Consider the following 24,574-nt stretch of genomic DNA (forward strand, 5'->3'; position numbering starts at 1 on the left):
CGTACATAAAACAACAGAAAATGGCGACGAAACGCACAGAAACTGTAGCGTTAGCTAGCAGAATGCAGTGCTCACGATAAGCTAGTAACTAGCTCTGAATCACATCATGTTAATGACAGAAAACAATTATTCTGAGTCTCAACAACTGAATAACAATGAAAAAAATACATTAACACCGTGTAATATAAATGGGAATATTTGACTCACATTTTTATCATCACATCATCACATCTGATGGTCATCCTGGTTCAAGTCAGGCAAGATCTTAAGTCGCGCTGATCCCTGTGCTGTGCTGTGGCCACATGGAGTTAACATGGACGGAGAAAGATCAAAGGCAAGGGCGGGGGGCGGGGGATCTGCGACGGTCGTCTCAGAAGAGACATGAAAGAGGCAAGATGAAGCCCAGAGCCAGCTGCCAGATGACGATCATGCGCTGTATAAGTGACCTCCATGTGCCACTCTGCAGCAGTGAGTGCAGCCTGCAGATAACATCCGACAAGGTAACCATTAGCTGCACATTTCTTTTAGTTTGTGCACTTGTAAAAATGTGAGTTTGATATTCTCAGGTTTATGTTTCACACTATTAGTCTAGATATTAACAGTGGATTTATTTTTTCACAGTGATTGTTGTTTTTTTCTTTTAACATGTCATGATTTAGAGCTAACAAGTAAGGAGTGAGGGTTGTCTTACTGCATTCGGCCTATATATTTCAGTTGCTATAATTCTATTGGTTATAGCTTGTGCTTATTTGCTTGCTAGTACTGTTTTACGACGTCCTCATTATCAGGCCCACTTGAATCTGTGCCTGCAGAATTCCAACATCTCTGCAGATTGATCGCAGATTTTAAAGGAATTTCAATTCAGTTAACATTGTCATCTGAAAACGATATTATATTTACAAGCAAAAAAGTACTCTGCTAAATTCCGCTAACTACTAAACTATAAAAAAATCTGCAGATGCTTTTTGGATCTGGTCATTACTAGCCTTTTGCTCTGTATGCTAGCTGTAACAAATGCCTTTGTGTCGTTAGTTTGCTTTTCCCCAATGACAGGAGAGGGATAGTAGGGATCATTCGTGATGCTGCCTCCTCTGCTAATGCATTGGTTGTACATGTCCACCAAAGATGGAAGAAAGACATCAGTGATCCTGTCGCTCATCTGACCTGCTGTGGACCAGGAAGTGAAGATCATGCCTGCTTAAGTAGCCCAGTTGCATTCCAACTGGAGACAAGTTGACGGTTTGGGTGAGAAAATCATTGAAGCTTCAGGAAGATCCAAATACACATCAAGTTCAACAGATCCCAATGGTCCCTAAATTTGAGGTTAAATTAGAGCCTGAATTTTGTCTCTAATAGAATTAAAGACTTCATGAGGTTCTTTAATGATAAAATTCTCTCTAAGTTCTATAGGAATAGAATACAAGGCTCAATAGAGTTCTGGCTCTTTGCCAGCCTGGCTGACATGCTGACATGTTTTCATGTCCCTCTATTAATGAAGAGTAATAGACATTGCATTATAGAGGGCCTTTCTATAGGTTTTAAAGCTGTCCAGATTAAGCGTGGTTCTTCTAATTTGGTGGCATGCAGTATCCTTGCAAGTTTTCACAAATTATGCTCAAGTCTGGGAATTACTCCAATGAGCTTGTCTATTTAGTTTTGTTAGCTTCTTTTTTAAAGAGAAAAACTGTCGTGGTAGGTAAAAAAAAAAATTAAACTCCACAAAAGAACTGAGAAATCCTCTTCATATTGCAGCATCATGAGTTGTTTGTATACATTACCGCAGAGCATACCAGATGAGGCAGCCTCCCTGTCTGCTCTGTGCAGTGTTTGTTCCCTTAGTTTGACACCGGAGTCAGATGTATTACCATTTATCCACGACTCTGTAAACACAAGGACACAGGAGTCCCTCCCTTCATGATAAAGTGTAGCTCCACAATCGGATGCAATCCGTCTTCATATCCAGGAAGCGGATGTTTGCCAGAGGGACGCTGGGATCCTTGATGTAAATTTCTTCACTGCAAGCATAGTTAAACATGATAGATTATATGAGGTGAATCAAATTTCTGTGAGTTAAAAGTCTCCTGTTAGCAAACGTTCATATTAAGTTTTGAAATTTTCATATTGAGCAGTTTTGACACTGGAGAATTGCCTTTCCAGAGGCTGGCAGATGTAAATTTCTATATTGTAAAGAATCAGAATAGCTTAAGATGATGAATTACATGAGTGTAATCAAGTTTCTCTGGATAACAAGTCTCTGAAAATATTAATTTTGAGCTACTTTCAGTGAAATAATCCCATTCTCAGAAGTGAAGACTTATAGGGTCAACATTGAGTCCAGGTCAAGAGGGGGTTGATGAAATTTCAGGCCCATCTCTCGCAGCATGGCTTAGGGAGATGTCTTGGTTGCCAGCTTGAAGAAAAACAACAGGCAGAAAGGAAGGCAAAATGCCAACATTTGTCAGTACTGAGTAACAGTAAAAATAAAGCCATGTATACTGTAAAATTAACAGTTGTCATGCAAGTAAATGTTATCACATAGTTTCGAGGTAAGGAGGTGTTCGATGGCTTCATCCACAAGTTGAGGACAACTTGTGACTATCACAAGGTTTGGGTTTGCAGCTCCACTCTGGGGAAACCTACCATCCCAAAAAAAACATAAAACATGCAAACACAATTCACCTCCTGTGTCCAAAATAAGCTTAGAATAGCAAGAGAACGCCAAAATGAACACGTGTTGAATACAGACCAATTATCTTAAAAAAAACGAATGTAATTCATCATCTCTAACTGTTGTGAGTGTTTTCTAGGCAAAAATGTAATTCTATCTGTCCCTGGTAACACATTTCACCTTCTGTGTCCAAAATAAGCTACAACGGTGAGAGAACGCCAAAATGAACACATATGATGAACACTGACAAATTATCTTAAGAAACTTGATCTTATTAATGTAATTCATCATCTTTAACTATTCTGGGTGTTTCCTGTACAGGATTTCAGGTGTGCCAGTGTTTCCTGCACAGGATTTCAGACCTGTCAGACCCAGAAACACAATTCACCTCCTGTGTCCTATGAGCTTAGTTTAGGGAGCAAACATGAACATGAACATATGATGTACACAGACAAATTATCTTAAACATGATGAATTACATTAGTTAGATCAAGTTTCTGAACTATTCTGAGTGTTTACTGTACAGAATTTCAGGTGTGCCAGTGTTTCCTGCACAGGATTTCAGACCTGTCAGACCCAGAAACACAATTCACCTCCTGTGTCCAATGAGCTTAGTTTGGGGAGAAAACATGAACATGAACATATGATGTACACAGACAAATTATCTTAAGAAACTTGATTTTACTAATGCAATTCATCATCTTAAACTATTCTGAGTGTTTCCTGTACAGGATTTCAGGTGTGCCAGTGTTTCCTGCACAGGATTTCAGACCTGTCGGACCCCAAAACACAATTCACCTCCTGTGTCCAGTGAGCTTAGTTTAGGGAGCAAACATGAACATGAACGTATGATGAACACAGACAAATTATCTTAAACATGATGAATTACATTAGTTAGATCAAGTTTCTTAACTATTCTGGATGTTTCCTGTACAGAATTTCAGGTGTGCCAGTGTTTCCTGCACAGGATTTCAGACCTGTCAGACCCAGAAACACAATTCACCTCCTGTGTCCAATGAGCTTAGTTTAGGGAGAAAGCATGAAAATGAACGTATGATGAACACAGACAAATTATCTTGAACATGATGAATTACATTAGTTAGATCAAGTTTCTTAACTGTTCTGAATGTTTCCTGTACAGAAGTTCAGGTGTGCCAGTGTTTCCTGCTCCGGATTTCAGGTGTTCCAGCGTTTCCTGCACAGGATTTCAGACCTGTCAGACCCAGAAACACAATTCACCTCCTGTGTCCAAAATAAGCTTAGAATGGCGAGAGAACGCTGAAATGGACACATGTTGAATACAGACAAATTAGCTGGAGAAACTTCATCCAACTAATGTAATTCAACATCTTTAACTATTCTGAGTGTTTCCTGTACAGAATTTCAGGTGTGCCAATGTTTCTTGTACAGGATTTCAGGTGTGCCAGTGTTTCCTGCACAGGATTTCAGGTGTGCCAGTGTTTCCTGCAAAGGATTTCAGACCTGTCAGACCCAGAAACACAATTCACCTCCTGTGTCCAATGAGCTTAGTTTGGGGAGAAAACATGAACATGAACATATGATGTACACAGACAAATTATCTTAAGAAACTTGATTTTACTAATGCAATTCATCATGTTAAACTATTCTGAGTGTTTCCTGTACAGGATTTCAGGTGTGCCAGTGTTTCCTGCACAGGATTTCAGACCTGTTGGACCCCAAAACACAATTCACCTCCTGTGCCCAGTGAGCTTAGTTTGGGGAGCAAACATGAACATGAACGTATGATGAACACAGACAAATTATCTTAAACATGATGAATTACATTAGTTAGATCAAGTTTCTTAACTATTCTGGATGTTTCCTGTACAGAATTTCAGGTGTGCCAGTGTTTCCTGCACAGGATTTCAGACCTGTCAGACCGAGAATCACAATTCACCTCCTTTGTCCACAATAGGCTTAGTTTGGGGAGAAAACATGAACATGAACGTATGATGAACACTGACAAATTATCTTAAGAAACTTGATCTTACTAATGTAATTCATCATCTTTAACTATTCTGAGTGTTTCCTGTACAGAAGTTCAGGTTTGCCAGACCCTGGAAAGACAATTCACCTCCTGTGTCTAAAATAGGCTTAGAATGGTGAGAGAAAGCCAAAATGGACACTGTTGAATACAGACAAATTATCTTAAGAAACTTGATCATACTACTGTAATTCATCATCTTGAACTATTCTGAGTGTTTCCTGTACAGAAGTTCAGGTTTGCCAGCCCCTGGAAAGACAATTCACCTCCTGTGTCCAAAATAGGCTTAGAATGGTGAGAGAAAGCCAAAATGGACACTGTTGAATACAGACAAATTATCTTAAGAAACTTCATCCAACTACTGTAATTCATCATCTTTAACTATTCTGAGTGTTTCCTATTCAATTCAATTCTATTTTATTTGTATAGCCCAATATCACAACAGAGTGTCTCATAGTGCTTTACAAAGTTCACTGAAATAAACAAGTGTAAGCGAACAAACAATCTAATAAAGAGTCCAGCAGTCGATGAGGCCAATGGATCAGTCCGGTGGATCAGTCCGAGGCATCACCTGCCCTTTATGACCCTCCTTCTTCGGGAAGGAAAAACTCAAAAAACCCAGTGGGAAAAGAGAAACCTCCGGGAGCACCACAATGAAGGAGAGATCCAGCTCCCAAGGACGGACAGGCTGTAGCCTTGGACAGACGCACATCCATTGGCTGGTGGAGAACCACATCAGCGGGACCAGGACCAGGATCCATAGGAACCAGGGAACCACATCAGCAGAACCAGGACCAGGATCCACAGGAACCAGAGAACCACATCAGCGGGACCGGGACCAGGATCCACAGGAACCAGAGAACCACATCAGCAGGGCCAGGACCAGGATCCACAGGATCCACAGGAACCTGAGAGATGAGAAAGCACGGAAACGCTCCGGGGAAGATAGCAAGTTAGAGGCAGACATTTGACTGACATGAGACATAACGATAGAGAGGAAGAGGAGGATAGAGAATAGAGGAGCTCAGTGCACCATAGGAGTCCCCCGGCAGTCTGAGCCTATAGCAGCATAACTAGGGGCTGGTCTAAGGCCTGAGCCAGCCCTTAAATATATGCTTTGTCAAAAAGGAAGGTTTTTAGTCTACTCTTAAATGTAGAGAGGGTGTCTGCCCCCCGAACCCAAACTGGAAGGAGGTTCCACAGGAGAGGAGCCTGCTGAAAGCTGAAAGCTCTGCCTCCTGAACTACTTTTGGAGACTTTGGGAACCACCACTAGGCCTGCATTCTGGGAGCGCAGTCCTCTAGTGGGATAGTACGGTACTATGAGCTCTTTAAGATATGATGGGGCCTGACCCTTAAGAGCCTTGTAGGTGAGGAGAAGGCAGAAATCTAAGTCTATCAGTCCATGGTAACACATTTCACCTCCTGTGTCCAAAATAAGCTTAGAATGGTGAGAGAAAGCCAAAATGGACACTGTTGAATACAGACAAATTATCTTAAGAAACTTGATCTTACTAATGTAATTCATCATCTTGAACTATTCTGAGTGTTTTCTGGGTAGAAATCTAAGTCTATCAGTCCATGGTAACACATTTCACCTCCTGTGTCCAAAATAAGCTTAGAATGGTGAGAGAAAGCCAAAATGGACACTGTTGAATACAGACAAATTATCTTAAGAAACTTGATCTTACTAATGTAATTCATCATCTTGAACTATTCTGAGTGTTTTCTGGGTAGAAATCTAAGTCTATCAGTCCATGGTAACATATTTCACCTCCTGTGTCTAAAATAGGCTTAGAATGGTGAGAGAAAGCCAAAATGGACACTGTTGAATACAGACAAATTATCTTAAGAAACTTCATCCAACTACTGTAATTCATCGTCTTGAACTATTCTGAGTGTTTTCTGGGCAGAAATCTAAGTCTATCAGTCCATGGTAACATATTTCACCTCCTGTGTCTAAAATAGGCTTAGAATGGTGAGAGAAAGCCAAAATGGACACTGTTGAATACAGACAAATTATCTTAAGAAACTTCATCCAACTACTGTAATTCATCGTCTTGAACTATTCTGAGTGTTTTCTGGGTAGAAATCTAAGTCTATCAGTCTATGGTAACATATTTCACCTCCTGTGTCTAAAATAGGCTTAGAATGGTGAGAGAAAGCCAAAATGGACACTGTTGAATACAGACAAATTATCTTAAGAAACTTCATCCAACTACTGTAATTCATCATCTTGAACTATTCTGAGTGTTTTCTGGGTAGAAATCTAAGTCTATCAGTCCATGGTAACATATTTCACCTCCTGTGTCTAAAATAGGCTTAGAATGGTGAGAGAAAGCCAAAATGGACACTGTTGAATACAGACAAATTATCTTAAGAAACTTCATCCAACTACTGTAATTCATCATCTTGAACTATTCTGAGTGTTTTCTGGGTAGAAATCTAAGTCTATCAGTCCATGGTAACATATTTCACCTCCTGTGTCTAAAATAGGCTTAGAATGGTGAGAGAAAGCCAAAATGGACACTGTTGAATACAGACAAATTATCTTAAGAAACTTCATCCAACTACTGTAATTCATCATCTTGAACTATTCTGAGTGTTTTCTGGGTAGAAATCTAAGTCTATCAGTCCATGGTAAAGTATTTCACCTCCTGTGTCTAAAATGGGCTTAGAATGGTGAGCGAAAGCCAAAATAGACACTGTTGAATACAGACAAATTATCTTAAGAAACTTCATCCAACTACTGTAATTCATCATCTTGAACTATTCTGAGTGTTTCCTGTACAGAAGTTCAGGTTTGCCAGCCCCTGGAAAGACAATTCACCTCCTGTGTCTAAAATAGGCTTAGAATGGTGAGAGAAAGTCAAAATGGACACTGTTGAATACAGACAAATTATCTTAAGAAACTTCATCCAACTACTGTAATTCATCATCTTGAACTATTCTGAGTGTTTTCTGGGTAGAAATCTAAGTCTATCAGTCTATGGTAACATATTTCACCTCCTGTGTCTAAAATAGGCTTAGAATGGTGAGAGAAAGCCAAAATGGACACTGTTGAATACAGACAAATTATCTTAAGAAACTTCATCCAACTACTGTAATTCATCATCTTGAACTATTCTGAGTGTTTTCTGGGTAGAAATCTAAGTCTATCAGTCCATGGTAACATATTTCACCTCCTGTGTCTAAAATAGGCTTAGAATGGTGAGAGAAAGCCAAAATGGACACTGTTGAATACAGACAAATTATCTTAAGAAACTTCATCCAACTACTGTAATTCATCATCTTGAACTATTCTGAGTGTTTTCTGGGTAGAAATCTAAGTCTATCAGTCCATGGTAACATATTTCACCTCCTGTGTCTAAAATAGGCTTAGAATGGTGAGAGAAAGCCAAAATGGACACTGTTGAATACAGACAAATTATCTTAAGAAACTTCATCCAACTACTGTAATTCATCATCTTGAACTATTCTGAGTGTTTTCTGGGTAGAAATCTAAGTCTATCAGTCCATGGTAACATATTTCACCTCCTGTGTCTAAAATAGGCTTAGAATGGTGAGAGAAAGCCAAAATGGACACTGTTGAATACAGACAAATTATCTTAAGAAACTTCATCCAACTACTGTAATTCATCATCTTGAACTATTCTGAGTGTTTTCTGGGTAGAAATCTAAGTCTATCAGTCCATGGTAAAGTATTTCACCTCCTGTGTCTAAAATGGGCTTAGAATGGTGAGCGAAAGCCAAAATAGACACTGTTGAATACAGACAAATTATCTTAAGAAACTTCATCCAACTACTGTAATTCATCATCTTGAACTATTCTGAGTGTTTCCTGTACAGAAGTTCAGGTTTGCCAGCCCCTGGAAAGACAATTCACCTCCTGTGTCTAAAATAGGCTTAGAATGGTGAGAGAAAGTCAAAATGGACACTGTTGAATACAGACAAATTATCTTAAGAAACTTCATCCAACTACTGTAATTCATCATCTTGAACTATTCTGAGTGTTTTCTGGGCAGAAATCTAAGTCTATCAGTCCATGGTAACATATTTCACCTCCTGTGTCTAAAATAGGCTAAGAATGGTGAGAGAAAGCCAAAATGGACACTGTTGAATACAGACAAATTATCTTAAGAAACTTCATCCAACTACTGTAATTCATCATCTTGAACTATTCTGAGTGTTTTCTGGGTAGAAATCTAAGTCTATCAGTCCATGGTAACATATTTCACCTCCTGTGTCTAAAATAGGCTTAGAATGGTGAGAGAAAGCCAAAATGGACACTGTTGAATACAGACAAATTATCTTAAGAAACTTCATCCAACTACTGTAATTCATCATCTTGAACTATTCTGAGTGTTTTCTGGGTAGAAATCTAAGTCTATCAGTCCATGGTAACATATTTCACCTCCTGTGTCTAAAATAGGCTTAGAATGGTGAGAGAAAGCCAAAATGGACACTGTTGAATACAGACAAATTATCTTAAGAAACTTCATCCAACTACTGTAATTCATCATCTTGAACTATTCTGAGTGTTTTCTGGGTAGAAATCTAAGTCTATCAGTCCATGGTAACATATTTCACCTCCTGTGTCTAAAATAGGCTTAGAATGGTGAGAGAAAGCCAAAATGGACACTGTTGAATACAGACAAATTATCTTAAGAAACTTCATCCAACTACTGTAATTCATCATCTTGAACTATTCTGAGTGTTTCCTGTACAGAAGTTCAGGTTTGCCAGCCCCTGGAAAGACAATTCACCTCCTGTGTCTAAAATAGGCTTAGAATGGTGAGAGAAAGCCAAAATGGACACTGTTGAATACAGACAAATTATCTTAAGAAACTTCATCCAACTACTGTAATTCATCATCTTGAACTATTCTGAGTGTTTTCTGGGCAGAAATCTAAGTCTATCAGTCCATGGTAACATATTTCACCTCCTGTGTCTAAAATAGGCTTAGAATGGTGAGAGAAAGCCAAAATGGACACTGTTGAATACAGACAAATTATCTTAAGAAACTTCATCCAACTACTGTAATTCATCGTCTTTCTGGGCAGAAATCTAAGTCTATCAGTCCATGGTAACATATTTCACCTCCTGTGTCTAAAATAGGCTTAGAATGGTGAGAGAAAGCCAAAATGGACACTGTTGAATACAGACAAATTATCTTAAGAAACTTCATCCAACTACTGTAATTCATCATCTTGAACTATTCTGAGTGTTTTCTGGGTAGAAATCTAAGTCTATCAGTCCATGGTAACATATTTCACCTCCTGTGTCTAAAATAGGCTTAGAATGGTGAGAGAAAGCCAAAATGGACACTGTTGAATACAGACAAATTATCTTAAGAAACTTCATCCAACTACTGTAATTCATCATCTTGAACTATTCTGAGTGTTTTCTGGGTAGAAATCTAAGTCTATCAGTCCATGGTAACATATTTCACCTCCTGTGTCTAAAATAGGCTTAGAATGGTGAGAGAAAGCCAAAATGGACACTGTTGAATACAGACAAATTATCTTAAGAAACTTCATCCAACTACTGTAATTCATCATCTTGAACTATTCTGAGTGTTTTCTGGGTAGAAATCTAAGTCTATCAGTCCATGGTAACATATTTCACCTCCTGTGTCTAAAATAGGCTTAGAATGGTGAGAGAAAGCCAAATTGGACACTGTTGAATACAGACAAATTATCTTAAGAAACTTCATCCAACTACTGTAATTCATCATCTTGAACTATTCTGAGTGTTTCCTGGACAGAAGTTCGGGTTTGCCAGCCCCTGGAAAGACAATTCACCTCCTGTGTCTAAAATAGGCTTAGAATGGTGAGAGAAAGCCAAAATGGACACTGTTGAATACAGACAAATTATCTTAAGAAACTTCATCCAACTTCTGTAATTCATCATCTTGAACTATTCTGAGTGTTTTCTGGGTAGAAATCTAAGTCTATCAGTCCATGGTAACATATTTCACCTCCTGTGTCTAAAATAGGCTTAGAATGGTGAGAGAAAGCCAAAATGGACACTGTTGAATACAGACAAATTATCTTAAGAAACTTCATCCAACTACTGTAATTCATCATCTTGAACTATTCTGAGTGTTTCCTGTACAGAAGTTCAGGTTTGCCAGCCCCTGCAAAAGACAATTCACCTCCTGTGTCTAAAATAGGCTTAGAATGGTGAGAGAAAGCCAAAATGGACACTGTTGAATACAGACAAATTATCTTAAGAAACTTCATCCAACTACTGTAATTCATCATCTTGAACTATTCTGAGTGTTTTCTGGGTAGAAATCTAAGTCTATCAGTCCATGGTAACATATTTCACCTCCTGTGTCTAAAATAGGCTTAGAATGGTGAGAGAAAGCCAAAATGGACACTGTTGAATACAGACAAATTATCTTAAGAAACTTCATCCAACTACTGTAATTCATCATCTTGAACTATTCTGAGTGTTTCCTGGACAGAAGTTCAGGTTTGCCAGCCCCTGCAAAAGACAATTCACCTCCTGTGTCTAAAATAGGCTTAGAATGGTGAGAGAAAGCCAAAATGGACACTGTTGAATACAGACAAATTATCTTAAGAAACTTCATCCAACTACTGTAATTCATCATCTTGAACTATTCTGAGTGTTTTCTGGGTAGAAATCTAAGTCTATCAGTCCATGGTAACATATTTCACCTCCTGTGTCTAAAATAGGCTTAGAATGGTGAGAGAAAGCCAAAATGGACACTGTTGAATACAGACAAATTATCTTAAGAAACTTCATCCAACTACTGTAATTCATCATCTTGAACTATTCTGAGTGTTTCCTGGACAGAAGTTCAGGTTTGCCAGCCCCTGGAAAGACAATTCACCTCCTGTGTCTAAAATAGGCCTAGAATGGTGAGAGAAAGCCAAAATGGACACTGTTGAATACAGACAAATTATCTTAAGAAACTTCATCCAACTACTGTAATTCATCATCTTGAACTATTCTGAGTGTTTCCTGGACAGAAGTTCAGGTTTGCCAGCCCCTGGAAAGACAATTCACCTCCTGTGTCTAAAATAGGCTTAGAATGGTGAGAGAAAGCCAAAATGGACACTGTTGAATACAGACAAATTATCTTAAGAAACTTCATCCAACTACTGTAATTCATCATCTTGAACTATTCTGAGTGTTTTCTGGGCAGAAATCTAAGTCTATCAGTCCATGGTAACATATTTCACCTCCTGTGTCTAAAATAGGCTTAGAATGGTGAGAGAAAGCCAAAATGGACACTGTTGAATACAGACAAATTATCTTAAGAAACTTCATCCAACTACTGTAATTCATCATCTTGAACTATTCTGAGTGTTTTCTGGGTAGAAATCTAAGTCTATCAGTCCATGGTAACATATTTCACCTCCTGTGTCTAAAATAGGCTTAGAATGGTGAGAGAAAGCCAAAATGGACACTGTTGAATACAGACAAATTATCTTAAGAAACTTCATCCAACTACTGTAAATCATCATCTTGAACTATTCTGAGTGTTTTCTGGGTAGAAATCTAAGTCTATCAGTCCATGGTAACATATTTCACCTCCTGTGTCTAAAATAGGCTTAGAATGGTGAGAGAAAGCCAAAATGGACACTGTTGAATACAGACAAATTATCTTAAGAAACTTCATCCAACTACTGTAATTCATCATCTTGAACTATTCTGAGTGTTTTCTGGGTAGAAATCTAAGTCTATCAGTCCATGGTAACATATTTCACCTCCTGTGTCTAAAATAGGCTTAGAATGGTGAGAGAAAGCCAAAATGGACACTGTTGAATACAGACAAATTATCTTAAGAAACTTCATCCAACTACTGTAATTCATCATCTTGAACTATTCTGAGTGTTTCCTGTACAGAAGTTCAGGTTTGCCAGCCCCTGGAAAGACAATTCACCTCCTGTGTCTAAAATAGGCTTAGAATGGTGAGAGAAAGCCAAAATGGACACTGTTGAATACAGACAAATTATCTTAAGAAACTTCATCCAACTACTGTAATTCATCATCTTGAACTATTCTGAGTGTTTTCTGGGCAGAAATCTAAGTCTATCAGTCCATGGTAACATATTTCACCTCCTGTGTCTAAAATAGGCTTAGAATGGTGAGAGAAAGCCAAAATTGACACTGTTGAATACAGACAAATTATCTTAAGAAACTTCATCCAACTACTGTAATTCATCATCTTGAACTATTCTGAGTGTTTTCTGGGTAGAAATCTAAGTCTATCAGTCCATGGTAACATATTTCACCTCCTGTGTCTAAAATAGGCTTAGAATGGTGAGAGAAAGCCAAAATGGACACTGTTGAATACAGACAAATTATCTTAAGAAACTTCATCCAACTACTGTAATTCATCATCTTGAACTATTCTGAGTGTTTTCTTGGTAGAAATCTAAGTCTATCAGTCCATGGTAACATATTTCACCTCCTGTGTCTAAAATAGGCTTAGAATGGTGAGAGAAAGCCAAAATGGACACTGTTGAATACAGACAAATTATCTTAAGAAACTTCATCCAACTACTGTAATTCATCATCTTGAACTATTCTGAGTGTTTTCTGGGTAGAAATCTAAGTCTATCAGTCCATGGTAACATATTTCACCTCCTGTGTCTAAAATAGGCTTAGAATGGTGAGAGAAAGCCAAAATGGACACTGTTGAATACAGACAAATTATCTTAAGAAACTTCATCCAACTACTGTAATTCATCATCTTGAACTATTCTGAGTGTTTCCTGTACAGAAGTTCAGGTTTGCCAGCCCCTGGAAAGACAATTCACCTCCTGTGTCTAAAATAGGCTTAGAATGGTGAGAGAAAGCCAAAATGGACACTGTTGAATACAGACAAATTATCTTAAGAAACTTCATCCAACTACTGTAATTCATCATCTTGAACTATTCTGAGTGTTTTCTGGGCAGAAATCTAAGTCTATCAGTCCATGGTAACATATTTCAGCTCCTGTGTCTAAAATAGGCTTAGAATGGTGAGAGAAAACCAAAATGGACACTGTTGAATACAGACAAATTATCTTAAGAAACTTCATCCAACTACTGTAATTCATCGTCTTGAACTATTCTGAGTGTTTTCTGGGTAGAAATCTAAGTCTATCAGTCCATGGTAACATATTTCACCTCCTGTGTCTAAAATAGGCTTAGAATGGTGAGAGAAAGCCAAAATGGACACTGTTGAATACAGACAAATTATCTTAAGAAACTTCATCCAACTACTGTAATTCATCATCTTGAACTATTCTGAGTGTTTTCTGGGTAGAAATCTAAGTCTATCAGTCCATGGTAACATATTTCACCTCCTGTGTCTAAAATAGGCTTAGAATGGTGAGAGAAAGCCAAAATGGACACTGTTGAATACAGACAAATTATCTTAAGAAACTTCATCCAACTACTGTAATTCATCATCTTGAACTATTCTGAGTGTTTTCTGGGTAGAAATCTAAGTCTATCAGTCCATGGTAACATATTTCACCTCCTGTGTCTAAAATAGGCTTAGAATGGTGAGAGAAAGCCAAAATGGACACTGTTGAATACAGACAAATTATCTTAAGAAACTTCATCCAACTACTGTAATTCATCATCTTGAACTATTCTGAGTGTTTTCTGTGTAGAAATCTAAGTCTATCAGTCCATGGTAAAGTATTTCACCTCCTGTGTCTAAAATAGGCTTAGAATGGTGAGCGAAAGCAAAAATGGACACTGTTGAATACAGACAAATTATCTTAAGAAACTTCATCCAACTACTGTAATTCATCATCTTGAACTATTCTGAGTGTTTCCTGTACAGAAGTTCAGGTTTGCCAGCCCCTGGAAAGACAATTCACCTCCTGTGTCTAAAATAGGCTTAGAATGGTGAGAGAAAGCCAAAATGGACACTGTTGAATACAGACAAATTATCTTAAGAAACTTCATCCAACTACTGTAATTCATCATCTTGAACTATTCTGAGTGTTTTCTGGGCAGAAATCTAAGTCTATCAGTCCATGGTAACATATTTCACCTCCTGTGTCTAAAATAGGCTTAGAATGGTGAGAGAAAGCCAAAATGGACACTGTTGAATACAGACAAATTATCTTAAGAAACTTCATCCAACTACTGTAATTCATCGTCTTTCTGGGCAGAAATCTAAGTCTATCAGTCCATGGTAACATATTTCACCTCCTGTGTCTAAAATAGGCTTAGAATGGTGAGAGAAAGCCAAAATGGACACTGTTGAATACAGACAAATTATCTTAAGAAACTTCATCCAACTACTGTAATTCATCATCTTGAACTATTCTGAGTGTTTTCTGTGTAGAAATCTAAGTCTATCAGTCCATGGTAAAGTATTTCACCTCCTGTGTCTAAAATAGGCTTAGAATGGTGAGCGAAAGCAAAAATGGACACTGTTGAATACAGACAAATTATCTTAAGAAACTTCATCCAACTACTGTAATTCATCATCTTGAACTATTCTGAGTGTTTCCTGTACAGAAGTTCAGGTTTGCCAGCCCCTGGAAAGACAATTCACCTCCTGTGTCTAAAATAGGCTTAGAATGGTGAGAGAAAGCCAAAATGGACACTGTTGAATACAGACAAATTATCTTAAGAAACTTCATCCAACTACTGTAATTCATCATCTTGAACTATTCTGAGTGTTTTCTGGGCAGAAATCTAAGTCTATCAGTCCATGGTAACATATTTCACCTCCTGTGTCTAAAATAGGCTTAGAATGGTGAGAGAAAGCCAAAATGGACACTGTTGAATACAGACAAATTATCTTAAGAAACTTCATCCAACTACTGTAATTCATCGTCTTTCTGGGCAGAAATCTAAGTCTATCAGTCCATGGTAACATATTTCACCTCCTGTGTCTAAAATAGGCTTAGAATGGTGAGAGAAAGCCAAAATGGACACTGTTGAATACAGACAAATTATCTTAAGAAACTTCATCCAACTACTGTAATTCATCATCTTGAACTATTCTGAGTGTTTTCTTGGTAGAAATCTAAGTCTATCAGTCCATGGTAACATATTTCACCTCCTGTGTCTAAAATAGGCTTAGAATGGTGAGAGAAAGCCAAAATGGACACTGTTGAATACAGACAAATTATCTTAAGAAACTTCATCCAACTACTGTAATTCATCATCTTGAACTATTCTGAGTGTTTTCTGGGTAGAAATCTAAGTCTATCAGTCCATGGTAACATATTTCACCTCCTGTGTCTAAAATAGGCTTAGAATGGTGAGAGAAAGCCAAAATGGACACTGTTGAATACAGACAAATTATCTTAAGAAACTTCATCCAACTACTGTAATTCATCATCTTGAACTATTCTGAGTGTTTCCTGTACAGAAGTTCAGGTTTGCCAGCCCCTGGAAAGACAATTCACCTCCTGTGTCTAAAATAGGCTTAGAATGGTGAGAGAAAGCCAAAATGGACACTGTTGAATACAGACAAATTATCTTAAGAAACTTCATCCAACTACTGTAATTCATCATCTTGAACTATTCTGAGTGTTTTCTGGGCAGAAATCTAAGTCTATCAGTCCATGGTAACATATTTCACCTCCTGTGTCTAAAATAGGCTTAGAATGGTGAGAGAAAGCCAAAATGGACACTGTTGAATACAGACAAATTATCTTAAGAAACTTCATCCAACTACTGTAATTCATCGTCTTTCTGGGCAGAAATCTAAGTCTATCAGTCCATGGTAACATATTTCACCTCCTGTGTCTAAAATAGGCTTAGAATGGTGAGAGAAAGCCAAAATGGACACTGTTGAATACAGACAAATTATCTTAAGAAACTTCATCCAACTACTGTAATTCATCATCTTGAACTATTCTGAGTGTTTTCTGGGTAGAAATCTAAGTCTATCAGTCCATGGTAACATATTTCACCTCCTGTGTCTAAAATAGGCTTAGAATGGTGAGAGAAAGCCAAAATGGACACTGTTGAATACAGACAAATTATCTTAAGAAACTTCATCCAACTACTGTAATTCATCGTCTTGAACTATTCTGAGTGTTTTCTGGGCAGAAATCTAAGTCTATCAGTCCATGGTAACATATTTCACCTCCTGTGTCTAAAATAGGCTTAGAATGGTGAGAGAAAGCCAAAATGGACACTGTTGAATACAGACAAATTATCTTAAGAAACTTCATCCAACTACTGTAATTCATCATCTTGAACTATTCTGAGTGTTTTCTGGGTAGAAATCTAAGTCTATCAGTCCATGGTAACATATTTCACCTCCTGTGTCTAAAATAGGCTTAGAATGGTGAGAGAAAGCCAAAATGGACACTGTTGAATACAGACAAATTATCTTAAGAAACTTCATCCAACTACTGTAATTCATCATCTTGAACTATTCTGAGTGTTTTCTGGACAGAAGTTCAGGTTTGCCAGCCCCTGGAAAGACAATTCACCTCCTGTGTCTAAAATAGGCTTAGAATGGTGAGAGAAAGCCAAAATGGACACTGTTGAATACAGACAAATTATCTTAAGAAACTTCATCCAACTACTGTAATTCATCATCTTGAACTATTCTGAGTGTTTCCTGGACAGAAGTTCAGGTTTGCCAGCCCCTGGAAAGACAATTCACCTCCTGTGTCTAAAATAGGCTTAGAATGGTGAGAGAAAGCCAAAATGGACACTGTTGAATACAGACAAATTATCTTAAGAAACTTCATCCAACTACTGTAATTCATCATCTTGAACTATTCTGAGTGTTTCCTGTACAGAAGTTCAGGTTTGCCAGCCCCTGGAAAGACAATTCACCTCCTGTGTCTAAAATAGGCTTAGAATGGTGAGAGAAAGCCAAAATGGACACTGTTGAATACAGACAAATTATCTTAAGAAACTTCATCCAACTACTGTAATTCATCATCTTGAACTATTCTGAGTGTTTTCTGGGTAGAAATCTAAGTCTATCAGTCCATGGTAAAGTATTTCACCTCCTGTGTCTAAAATGGGCTTAGAATGGTGAGCGAAAGCCAAAATAGACACTGTTGAATACAGACAAATTATCTTAAGAAACTTCATCCAACTACTGTAATTCATCATCTTGAACTATTCTGAGTGTTTCCTGTACAGAAGTTCAGGTTTGCCAGCCCCTGGAAAGACAATTCACCTCCTGTGTCTAAAATAGGCTTAGAATGGTGAGAGAAAGTCAAAATGGACACTGTTGAATACAGACAAATTATCTTAAGAAACTTCATCCAACTACTGTAATTCATCATCTTGAACTATTCTGAGTGTTTTCTGGGCAGAAATCTAAGTCTATCAGTCCATGGTAACATATTTCACCTCCTGTGTCTAAAATAGGCTAAGAATGGTGAGAGAAAGCCAAAATGGACACTGTTGAATACAGACAAATTATCTTAAGAAACTTCATCCAACTACTGTAATTCATCATCTTGAACTATTCTGAGTGTTTTCTGGGTAGAAATCTAAGTCTATCAGTCCATGGTAACATATTTCACCTCCTGTGTCTAAAATAGGCTTAGAATGGTGAGAGAAAGCCAAAATGGACACTGTTGAATACAGACAAATTATCTTAAGAAACTTCATCCAACTACTGTAATTCATCATCTTGAACTATTCTGAGTGTTTTCTGGGTAGAAATCTAAGTCTATCAGTCCATGGTAACATATTTCACCTCCTGTGTCTAAAATAGGCTTAGAATGGTGAGAGAAAGCCAAAATGGACACTGTTGAATACAGACAAATTATCTTAAGAAACTTCATCCAACTACTGTAATTCATCATCTTGAACTATTCTGAGTGTTTTCTGGGTAGAAATCTAAGTCTATCAGTCCATGGTAACATATTTCACCTCCTGTGTCTAAAATAGGCTTAGAATGGTGAGAGAAAGCCAAAATGGACACTGTTGAATACAGACAAATTATCTTAAGAAACTTCATCCAACTACTGTAATTCATCATCTTGAACTATTCTGAGTGTTTCCTGTACAGAAGTTCAGGTTTGCCAGCCCCTGGAAAGACAATTCACCTCCTGTGTCTAAAATAGGCTTAGAATGGTGAGAGAAAGCCAAAATGGACACTGTTGAATACAGACAAATTATCTTAAGAAACTTCATCCAACTACTGTAATTCATCATCTTGAACTATTCTGAGTGTTTTCTGGGCAGAAATCTAAGTCTATCAGTCCATGGTAACATATTTCACCTCCTGTGTCTAAAATAGGCTTAGAATGGTGAGAGAAAGCCAAAATGGACACTGTTGAATACAGACAAATTATCTTAAGAAACTTCATCCAACTACTGTAATTCATCGTCTTTCTGGGCAGAAATCTAAGTCTATCAGTCCATGGTAACATATTTCACCTCCTGTGTCTAAAATAGGCTTAGAATGGTGAGAGAAAGCCAAAATGGACACTGTTGAATACAGACAAATTATCTTAAGAAACTTCATCCAACTACTGTAATTCATCATCTTGAACTATTCTGAGTGTTTTCTGGGTAGAAATCTAAGTCTATCAGTCCATGGTAACATATTTCACCTCCTGTGTCTAAAATAGGCTTAGAATGGTGAGAGAAAGCCAAAATGGACACTGTTGAATACAGACAAATTATCTTAAGAAACTTCATCCAACTACTGTAATTCATCATCTTGAACTATTCTGAGTGTTTTCTGGGTAGAAATCTAAGTCTATCAGTCCATGGTAACATATTTCACCTCCTGTGTCTAAAATAGGCTTAGAATGGTGAGAGAAAGCCAAAATGGACACTGTTGAATACAGACAAATTATCTTAAGAAACTTCATCCAACTACTGTAATTCATCGTCTTGAACTATTCTGAGTGTTTTCTGGGCAGAAATCTAAGTCTATCAGTCCATGGTAACATATTTCACCTCCTGTGTCTAAAATAGGCTTAGAATGGTGAGAGAAAGCCAAAATGGACACTGTTGAATACAGACAAATTATCTTAAGAAACTTCATCCAACTACTGTAATTCATCATCTTGAACTATTCTGAGTGTTTTCTGGGTAGAAATCTAAGTCTATCAGTCCATGGTAACATATTTCACCTCCTGTGTCTAAAATAGGCTTAGAATGGTGAGAGAAAGCCAAAATGGACACTGTTGAATACAGACAAATTATCTTAAGAAACTTCATCCAACTACTGTAATTCATCATCTTGAACTATTCTGAGTGTTTTCTGGGTAGAAATCTAAGTCTATCAGTCCATGGTAACATATTTCACCTCCTGTGTCTAAAATAGGCTTAGAATGGTGAGAGAAAGCCAAAATGGACACTGTTGAATACAGACAAATTATCTTAAGAAACTTCATCCAACTACTGTAATTCATCGTCTTGAACTATTCTGAGTGTTTTCTGGGCAGAAATCTAAGTCTATCAGTCCATGGTAACATATTTCACCTCCTGTGTCTAAAATAGGCTTAGAATGGTGAGAGAAAGCCAAAATGGACACTGTTGAATACAGACAAATTATCTTAAGAAACTTCATCCAACTACTGTAATTCATCGTCTTGAACTATTCTGAGTGTTTTCTGGGTAGAAATCTAAGTCTATCAGTCTATGGTAACATATTTCACCTCCTGTGTCTAAAATAGGCTTAGAATGGTGAGAGAAAGCCAAAATGGACACTGTTGAATACAGACAAATTATCTTAAGAAACTTCATCCAACTACTGTAATTCATCATCTTGAACTATTCTGAGTGTTTTCTGGGTAGAAATCTAAGTCTATCAGTCCATGGTAACATATTTCACCTCCTGTGTCTAAAATAGGCTTAGAATGGTGAGAGAAAGCCAAAATGGACACTGTTGAATACAGACAAATTATCTTAAGAAACTTCATCCAACTACTGTAATTCATCATCTTGAACTATTCTGAGTGTTTTCTGGGTAGAAATCTAAGTCTATCAGTCCATGGTAACATATTTCACCTCCTGTGTCTAAAATAGGCTTAGAATGGTGAGAGAAAGCCAAAATGGACACTGTTGAATACAGACAAATTATCTTAAGAAACTTCATCCAACTACTGTAATTCATCATCTTGAACTATTCTGAGTGTTTTCTGGGTAGAAATCTAAGTCTATCAGTCCATGGTAAAGTATTTCACCTCCTGTGTCTAAAATGGGCTTAGAATGGTGAGCGAAAGCCAAAATAGACACTGTTGAATACAGACAAATTATCTTAAGAAACTTCATCCAACTACTGTAATTCATCATCTTGAACTATTCTGAGTGTTTCCTGTACAGAAGTTCAGGTTTGCCAGCCCCTGGAAAGACAATTCACCTCCTGTGTCTAAAATAGGCTTAGAATGGTGAGAGAAAGTCAAAATGGACACTGTTGAATACAGACAAATTATCTTAAGAAACTTCATCCAACTACTATAATTCATCATCTTGAACTATTCTGAGTGTTTTCTGGGCAGAAATCTAAGTCTATCAGTCCATGGTAACATATTTCACCTCCTGTGTCTAAAATAGGCTTAGAATGGTGAGAGAAAGCCAAAATGGACACTGTTGAATACAGACAAATTATCTTAAGAAACTTCATCCAACTACTGTAATTCATCATCTTGAACTATTCTGAGTGTTTTCTGGGTAGAAATCTAAGTCTATCAGTCCATGGTAACATATTTCACCTCCTGTGTCTAAAATAGGCTTAGAATGGTGAGAGAAAGCCAAAATGGACACTGTTGAATACAGACAAATTATCTTAAGAAACTTCATCCAACTACTGTAATTCATCATCTTGAACTATTCTGAGTGTTTTCTGGGTAGAAATCTAAGTCTATCAGTCCATGGTAACATATTTCACCTCCTGTGTCTAAAATAGGCTTAGAATGGTGAGAGAAAGCCAAAATGGACACTGTTGAATACAGACAAATTATCTTAAGAAACTTCATCCAACTACTGTAATTCATCATCTTGAACTATTCTGAGTGTTTTCTGGGTAGAAATCTAAGTCTATCAGTCCATGGTAACATATTTCACCTCCTGTGTCTAAAATAGGCTTAGAATGGTGAGAGAAAGCCAAAATGGACACTGTTGAATACAGACAAATTATCTTAAGAAACTTCATCCAACTACTGTAATTCATCATCTTGAACTATTCTGAGTGTTTCCTGTACAGAAGTTCAGGTTTGCCAGCCCCTGGAAAGACAATTCACCTCCTGTGTCTAAAATAGGCTTAGAATGGTGAGAGAAAGCCAAAATGGACACTGTTGAATACAGACAAATTATCTTAAGAAACTTCATCCAACTACTGTAATTCATCATCTTGAACTATTCTGAGTGTTTCCTGTACAGAAGTTCAGGTTTGCCAGCCCCTGGAAAGACAATTCACCTCCTGTGTCTAAAATAGGCTTAGAATGGTGAGAGAAAGCCAAAATGGACACTGTTGAACACAGACAAATTATCTTAAGAAACTTCATCCAACTACTGTAATTCATCATCTTGAACTATTCTGAGTGTTTCCTGTACAGAAGTTCAGGTTTGCCAGCCCCTGGAAAGACAATTCACCTCCTGTGTCTAAAATAGGCTTAGAATGGTGAGAGAAAGCCAAAATGGACACTGTTGAATACAGATTATTCTAGCTCCAATGTCAGAAACAAGTTTAGTTTGAGGAAAAAAAGCCAAAAATGGCACTTATTTAATAAACATTTTTTTGTTATGCAAACCTCATTCAAAATAACTACACATCATGTTTAGTAGTTCTCAAGGCTTTCCATGTTGAAACATACAGCTGTCAGCCTGTGAGTACTTATTCTAGCTCCAATGTCAGAAACGAGCTTAGTTTGAGGAGAGAACGCTAAAACGGACACTTGTTTAATGAACACCTGTTAGACAATAAAAACATGATTCACTTCATGAAATGCAGTGTGTTTACCTATTGTAAGTGTTTCCAGTGAAGAAGTTTCAGTCTGCCAGCCTTCCATCTCCTCTGTCAGTAACGAAATGAAATATACAGCTGTCAGCCTATGAGTACTTATTCTAGCTCCAATGTCAGAAACGAGCTTAGTTTGAGGAAAGAAAGCCAAAAATGACACTTATTAAATAAACATTTTTTTGTTGTGCAAACCTCATTCAAAACAACTACACATCATGTTTAGTAGTTCTCAAGGCTTTCCATGTTGAAATATACAGCTGTCAGCCTGTGAGTACTTATTCTAGCTCCAATGTCAGAAACAAGTTTAGTTTGAGGAAAAAAAGCCAAAAATGGCACTTATTTAATAAACATTTTTTTGTTATGCAAACCTCATTCAAAATAACTAAACATCATGTTTAGTAGTTCTCAAGACTTTCCATGTTGAAACATACAGCTGTCAGCCTGTGAGTACTTATTCTAGCTCCAATGTCAGAAACGAGCTTAGTTTGAGGAGAGAACGCTAAAACGGACACTTGTTTAATGAACACCTGTTAGACAATAGAAACATGATTCACTTCATGAAATGCAGTGTGTTTACCTATTGTAAGTGTTTCCAGTGAAGAAGTTTCAGTCTGCCGGCCTTCCATCTCCTCTGTCAGTAACGAAATATACAGCTGTCAGCCTATGAGTACTTATTCTAGCTCCAATGTCAGAAACGAGCTTAGTTTGAGGAAAGAAAGCCAAAAATGACACTTATTAAATAAACATTTTTTTGTTATGCAAACCTCGTTCAAAACAACTACACATCATGTTTAGTAGTTCTCAAGGCTTTCCATGTTGAAACATACAGCTGTCAGCCTGTGAGTACTTATTCTAGCTCCAATGTCAGAAACAAGCTTAGTTTGAGGAGAGAACGCTAAAATGGGCACTTGTTTAATGATCACCTGTTAGACAATAGAAACATGATTCACTTCATGAAATGCAGTGTGTTTACCTATTGTAAGTGTTTCCAGTGAAGAAGTTTCAGTCTGCCGGCCTTCCATCTCCTCTGTCAGTAACGAAATGAAATATACAGCTGTCAGCCTATGAGTACTTATTCTAGCTCCAATGTCAGAAACGAGCTTAGTTTGAGGAAAGAAAGCCAAAAATGACACTTATTAAATAAACATTTTTTTGTTATGCAAACCTCATTCAAAATAACTAAACATCATGTTTAGTAGTTCTCAAGGCTTTCCATGTTGAAACATACAGCTGTCAGCCTGTGAGTACTTATTCTAGCTCCAATGTCAGAAACGAGCTTAGTTTGAGGAGAGAACGCTAAAACGGACACTTGTTTAATGAACACCTGTTAGACAATAAAAACATGATTCACTTCATGAAATGCAGTGTGTTTACCTATTGTAAGTGTTTCCAGTGAAGAAGTTTCAGTCTGCCAGCCTTCCATCTCCTCTGTCAGTAACGAAATGAAATATACAGCTGTCAGCCATGAGTACTTATTCTAGCTCCAATGTCAGAAACGAGCTTAGTTTGAGGAAAGAAAGTCAAAAATGACACTTATTAAATAAACATTTTTTTGTTGTGCAAACCTCATTCAAAACAACTACACATCATGTTTAGTAGTTCTCAAGGCTTTCCATGTTGAAACATATAGCTGTCAGCCTGTGAGTGCTTATTCTAGCTCCAATGTCAGAAACGAGCTTAGTTTGAGGAGAGAACGCTAAAATGGACACTTGTTTAATGATCACCTGTTAGACAATAAAAACATGATTCACTTCATGAAATGCAGTGTGTTTACCTATTGTAAGTGTTTCCAGTGAAGACGTTTCAGTCTGCCGGCCTTCGACATCCTCAAACTAAGCTTGTTTCTGACATTGGAGATAGAATAAGCACTCACAGGCTGACAGCTGTATGTTTCAACATGGAAAGCCTTGAGAACTACTAAACATGATGTTTAGTTATTTTGAATGAGGTATACAGCTGTCAGCCTATGAGTACTTATTCTAGCTCCAATGTCAGAAACGAGCTTAGTT

Source organism: Pempheris klunzingeri, chromosome 1 (assembly GCF_042242105.1).
Source record: "Pempheris klunzingeri isolate RE-2024b chromosome 1, fPemKlu1.hap1, whole genome shotgun sequence".
NCBI classification, from domain to species: domain Eukaryota; kingdom Metazoa; phylum Chordata; class Actinopteri; order Acropomatiformes; family Pempheridae; genus Pempheris; species Pempheris klunzingeri.